The sequence below is a fragment of the Mirounga leonina genome, unplaced genomic scaffold, assembly GCF_011800145.1.
Source record: "Mirounga leonina isolate KUSES-001 unplaced genomic scaffold, KU_Mleo_1.0 Mir_175, whole genome shotgun sequence".
Classification (NCBI taxonomy): domain Eukaryota; kingdom Metazoa; phylum Chordata; class Mammalia; order Carnivora; family Phocidae; genus Mirounga; species Mirounga leonina.
In genome coordinates this window covers 51564-57783 of record NW_023270453.1, presented here as the reverse complement: position 1 = coordinate 57783, position 6220 = coordinate 51564, and the positions used below count along the sequence as shown (strand labels likewise).

At 49.9% G+C, this 6220-nt stretch overlaps 1 long non-coding RNA gene across 1 annotated transcript; it reads left to right on the top strand.

The window, feature by feature from the left end:
- Positions 1-218: 218 nt before the first annotated feature.
- LOC118021507 lies at positions 219-4848 on the top strand. The gene is made up of 3 exons (XR_004682206.1): positions 219-587; positions 667-779; positions 4514-4848. It is a non-coding gene; the product is annotated as an uncharacterized LOC118021507 (long non-coding RNA).
- The last annotated feature ends 1372 nt before the right edge of the window (positions 4849-6220 follow it).

Sequence of the window (6220 nt, the reverse complement as noted above, 5' to 3'; positions counted from 1 at the left end):
TCCCAGGAAAAAGAGTGTGTCTGTCGACTGCTTTACTCCAAAACTCCACAAAGCCTTTTATCGATATGTCAAATGCTGGAAAATAAAGAGATAAACCAAGCCTGTGAACTTCTTTCTGCTCCAGACACATTGGCTTTGTTTGGATCCATAACCATGCCGTGCTCCTTCTCACCTGGAGCATGCGGGGCGGCGGGGGGGGGGGGGGGGCGCCTCTGCATGGAACCCCCTTCCTTCCCTCTTAGTGGCCTAACTCCTAGGGCTCAGCTTACTGTCACTTGCTTGGGAAAAACGTGTGAGCTCCTGGACCAGCTCCCACCCTCCCATCACACACCCTGGACTCTCTCAAATGACTTAATTACCCCTGCAATTCAAAAATGATGTAATTACTTATTTACATTCTTCCTCTCTTGATGATGAGCTGCAAGCATCTGGATCTGGTTTCCCAGCTTCTACTTAACCACAGTCCCTCCAGCATCTCCCATGGAGGAATTGAAGGCAGGCTTAAATCGCAAGTCTCAGGTGTGGCTTAAGCCAGAGTCTGACATCACCTTGCCTTAGAGCAGCGGGCCCTGGACACATCACCAAAGGTAAGCAGTCCTCTTGGTGGAGGTGATGGGCTCGGAGGGGGGATCCCCAAAGCTGTCATGCTCACTGCTATTTTTGCAGGACCTACAGAGTACCTGGGTCACGGGAGGTACTGCCCGAACACTCCACCGGATGACTGATGTTGGAGACCTGCCTGGTCGTCCGGGTCATGGGGTGCACAAAGAGTTTCCGAGGTGTGTGGTTAGGATGACCTTATGTCCCCCTGTGCCCGACTGTCCTGGCGGTGCCCTTTCCCTTCCAAAAATGTTCTAGTTTGGAGCACCACATATTTGGATGCCCTAGCGGAAGAATCAGCCAGTCCAAATTCTTCTTCCTATTAAATAGATACATCTCAGTAAATCAAAATCATTTCAAGGTATTCGTAGTTTTGAACCAACTTCTACATGGTTTAGCCAAAGCCCTTTTAGACACACTCTGAGCTAGAAATGAAGGCAGAAGTTTTCTCTTATCTGCAGAAAGTGGTCAGCTACTGGCCTACCCTGACCCCATGTGTTTTATAAAGATCAATACTAACCCCAAATTCTTTTTGATGAGGAAGGGGAGAGTCAGTCATAATTCTATTTTTGTTCAGCAGCTAACACTCGAGTCCTGGGTGGAAACATTGGCCATAATGCAGGGCAGGGATGAAAACACCTCACTCGAGGCTCTAAATTCCTTTCTCACATGGATTCTAGATTCAAGAATTTCCATGCAAATCACTTTTTCCCCCTCATATGAGAGTAATAAATGTTTAATTTGGAAAATTTAGAAAATAGTTATGCAAAAAGAAGAAAATCTAAATCTCCATAAACCGATGCCCAGAGATAGACACTCTGAATACTTTGAGGTCATTTTTCTCCCATGAAAATATACACTTATTTTTAAAAAATGAAAGCACACTTGGGGAGTACTGAAAACAATTTAATACAGAAAGTATAGAGTAATCTAACAAGCATACCTGCACTGTTCCCCTGCAGCGCTGATGAATGCCAAGTGTGTGTGTGTGTGTGTGTGTGTATGGAGTATCTCAGATAAAGTTACCAACCCCTTGGCTTCTCTTTGCGATTCCACTCACCCTCCTCTTTCCCCAAGAGTAATCAATAACATGAATTGACATGTCTGTCTCCTTCCAGGCTGTGTGTGTGTCTAGTGTATGTGTTTACATTATTTAAATAAAAGGTAGGATCTGTGCAGATTGATCGGAAACCTGTTACTTCCCGTCTACAGTATTTAGATCTGTTAGATTTGTTACTGTTGATACAAGTAACACTAGCTGGTTTGCTTAAACAGCTGGTAGCAGTCTGTTGTATGTATATTTCACTTATGCCTCTTTTGTTAAAATTTAGGTTGTAGCCAATATTTTACTATTACAACCATTGCTGCAAGGAAATCCCCATTGCAAGTTCCTACGTGCCCTCCTTCAAGGGTTTCTTAAGATGTGTATGCCGAGCTAGAATGGCTGGTTGAAGGGTATCAGTATGTCAAGATGCCAGGGACTTCCACATTTCTCATCAGTGCTTGGTACTGTCAGGCTGCTTACATGGTTGCCAATCTAATGGGCTAGAAACGGCCTTTCCCTCTGTTTCATTACCCTTCTTCCCATGATCGCCTGTGAATCTAAGCCACACGCTGTTTTGTAACTGCTTTGTGCACCTAATGCATCTTGAACACCTTCTCAACATACATAAATACTCTCGTGCATAATTTTAAAGCATAGTGTTTTGTATGCCAGTGCCACTGTTTATGTAGCAAAGGGCCCACCATCGGGCATTTACACGTACGTTCCCGAGAGTTTGCCGTTACAATGGCACCCAGGAGCTCTTGCAGCAGAGTACCGAAGAGGGCAGACTTCTGAGTCAGCTAAAACCCGGCGTTGCCTCCAGGACCCACCACTTGCCAATCCTGCAGCCCTGGGCAGGCCCCTTGGAGGGAACCAGACCACCAGTGCCCCGCTGGGGTCTCACGGGGCAGTAGGGCCCCTGACGCCAGCTACGGTCTGAATCATGAGTCTACCATTTACCAGCTGTGCACCCTGAGGAAAGTTCTCCAACTCTCTGGACCTGTTTCCTGTGTGTAAAATTGGACATGATAAGAACAGGACCCAGCTCAGAGGGTCGTTGGAAGGAGGAGGCGACATAGTGGATGATGGTTTCAGCCCAGCCTGGCATACAAGGGTATCTAGCATCCTTTAGGTGCCCGCCCTTCAATCTAATTGGAATAAAATGGAATTGGCACCGAAAGGGACCATCATGGCCACGTCTGATTTGCCCAGATGGAGAAAGTGAAGCTCGGAGGAATTAGCGATTGGCCCGAGGTTGCGCAGTGTGTTGCTGTCAGGTCAATTTGTGGAAACACCAGGAGAGGGCGGCCCCCGGGGGCTTTCTCGGGCGCCTCCTGCCGAGTCACGAGAGGAAAGCCGGAAGGCCAAGAATCCGTGAAGTCTCATTCCGTCTACGCGCTCCTTCCATGGAGTCCCAGGATGGTTCTCCCAAGGGATGGCCCCGCAGACACTCTGGGGCTGCAGATCAGCTCCGGGGCACTGCAAGTGGGTGCTAACCTGCGGTTCCGAGCATCTCATCACCAAGCTGGGGATGCCAGCGCCGGGGAGGCACAAAGCTCTGTGCTCTGCTCACTGCCAGGAAACGGGGGGGCCTGATCAGTGACTGTGGCCACTAATAAACCAAAAGCTCTAATTGTCTGTCAGAGAACCCCCGGGGGGTGGAGGGTGGGCATGGGCTAAGATATGCAAGTCGCTGGGCAGCATGTAACCTTTCGTGACCCCAAACATCTTGTCGCTGTTCCCGTGATTTGTTATCTCACCCGGAGCAGGCTGGGGCCACCTCACCTCGTGGCTGCTCGGCCTGGGCCAGGCCAGACAGCAGGGGCGACAGGCAGGGGGCCGCAGGGGACACTGCCACAGCCTGGACACACAGAACCGCAGCGGGAGGTCTTTACTCTCCTGCCCCTTTTCTTTCTCTGTTCCCTCCCGGAGTAAGTCTTGGGCTTGCGTCACTGAAGCACAAGACTGGGACATTTCTAAAAGGCAATAAATACCGTTTTCCTCTCAGGGTAAATCTTGGGTATCAAGATTATCCAAACATAGGAATATAACCAATGAGATTTCTGGAGATTCTTCTCAATCCTACGTCTACGATATCTAAGAAGATATTCTAAAACTTTCTAAACCACTAGACATCTCAATCCCTGTCAGTGCCTTTCCCCATAGTCACAATAATGACAAGTGCTGGGACTCTTATTTTGATTAAGCTGAGAAAGTCTCTCCCTTTCAGGACCCTTCTAGAAGAAAAAAGAACACGTACATATAAAAAATGTGTGTGTATATATATATATATATAATTGATTTCATGTATAGATTCTATTATATATATGTGTGTATATATGTATGTATATTTATTTATGTATTTATCTAATTGTTTCATTAAGAAACTCTCTGGATTCGAAAGCAACTTCGGAGTGATTGCTAAAAATACATTAAAAAGCCAACATGTTTTATGTGCCCACACTAAGTTTGCAATACTTTCTAAGCTAGTCCAGTTGAGAGTTGCATCCCAAACCAGAGTTGGGAAGCTTGAAAACAGAGGGCAGGTGGCCATGGCGCTGGGGCCCAGTCCTGGGGAGGCCAGAGCGGACGGTGACACAGAGGTCGGGGGCAGAGGCTGACCCTGGTGAGGAGGAGGGAAGGAGTCAGGTGACCTTCGGATGAGAAGCTTGTCTCCAGGGAGCAGGAAGCTAAGGCAGCTAAGTCCATGGCCTCAAATTTTCTTCCTGTAGAGACTGAGCCGGGTTCCGGCACCTCTACCCTGTAGCTGGTGAGGGGGAGGAAGGAAGCTTCCAAACACATGTGACCAGGCTTTGGGAAAGTACTGGGGAGTGCAGGAAAAAATCCTCTGTTCCCTCTCCCATGCAGAGAGGTTCTGATTCTCCCTCCCGTGACTCTGAGCTGGACTCGGTGACAAGTGTGACCTGTGGATTGTGGCAGAGGCGACGTCACATAACGCCGGAGGCTTGATCAGAAGACATGTGCCTCGGTCTTCTTGAAGACTCGCTCTGGGGGATGTCAGCCGCCACAGAGGCCATGCCACCCCCTGAGACTGCCATGCTGGAGAGGCCCCACTGAGGGTCTCAACAGTCCCCGCGAGCCCAGCCGTGCAGCTGTCCCCCCCGCCCCCGAGGCACCAGCCAAGTGGGTGAAGCCATCTGGGTCCCTCCAGACCATGCGGTGGTTGCACCTACCTGACCTTAGTCAACGTCACATGAAGAGAACTGCCCCTCCAAGCCTGCCTGAATTCGTGGCCCCCCAAAAATAGAAACAATAAAATAGCGGTTTTGTAAACCACTAAAGTCGGTTTAACATAGTTCAGCAGCCATAGGTCACCAGAACAAGTAATATCCACTAAAGCTGAACATACCCACATCCTATGACCTACCAATTCCACTCCTGGATAAATGTCTAACCACATTTACCTTTATTTGCACCAAAAGACATACACAAGAAGGTCAGAGCAGTCCCAACACAGTCCCAAACCAGAAAGAACCCAAAAAGGGCAAGATGAGAATTATCCGTCTGCTCGACTGGGCTGGATGGAGCCAGAAAGGAGCAAGGGGAAGGTGTGGCGGGGAAGCCTAGACGGGCTGCTTGTGGGCTGATTAGGGGAACTCCCAGTTAGGTACATTTTTTTTTTCTTTTTTTAGGTAAGCTCTACATGCAAAATGGGGCTTGGACTCATGACCCAGAGATAAGAGCGACTGAGCCAGCCAGGAATTCCGGATTAGGTGGTGGCAGGGCACTGTGTATGACGCGAACCAGCCCCTGGACGAGGGAGCACCCCCAACCCCATCCCGTTCGTCCGCAGCCCCTCCCCGAACTAACCCCATCTTCCTTATATGTCTGCGTTCTCAGCATTGCTGACTCGCAGTGTGCGGGGCCTTGTGCCGGATGATAGGAGAGAAGAAAACAAGGAAACAGAGAGAGAGACCCAGGCCAGGGCTGGATGTGACTGACGTTTCAATTCCCACAGTGTCCAGGCCGGTGCATAGGAGGTGCTTCAAACCTTTTCTTTTTAAAACCGAAGAGGGGGAGTAAGCCAGAGCTAGTTGGGTTTAGGAGGTCCCCCTGCGAGGTCACCTGGAGCTGCTGTGAACCTCCCTCCGTGTGCAGTCAGGTTAAAGGAGACTCGCCTGTGAGAAACTAGCCCCGGTGCCCTCTTGGTCGGTGGACAGAAGCCAAGGTCTGTGGACAGCCTTCAAAGGCTGACGCCCCTTCCCCAGCATCCCATGATGCTGCCATCATGATCAGCTCCAGGCACAGTGGGCCCATCTAATGCAGCATCATAAAAAGGCAGGCGGATCAAGGGGGGCAAGGTGGAGTTCTGGAGGCTGAGGAGGGAGTTCAGCTGACCCCACAGGTAGAAGGAAATACGCAGTAGGTGCGTGGCATCTTACTGGGTCTACCTATTGGGCCTGCTTTTGTGCTCTGGAGGCAGGACCTCTGGGCCTTCGAGAGCCAGGGTGTCCTGAGTCTGGGCAGAGCTGAGCTGGGAAGCCCCTCATCTGTCTGCTTCCACCGCAAGGGCAAACCTCTGTGATCCACATCCCCCTGACCAGCTGTAATTTA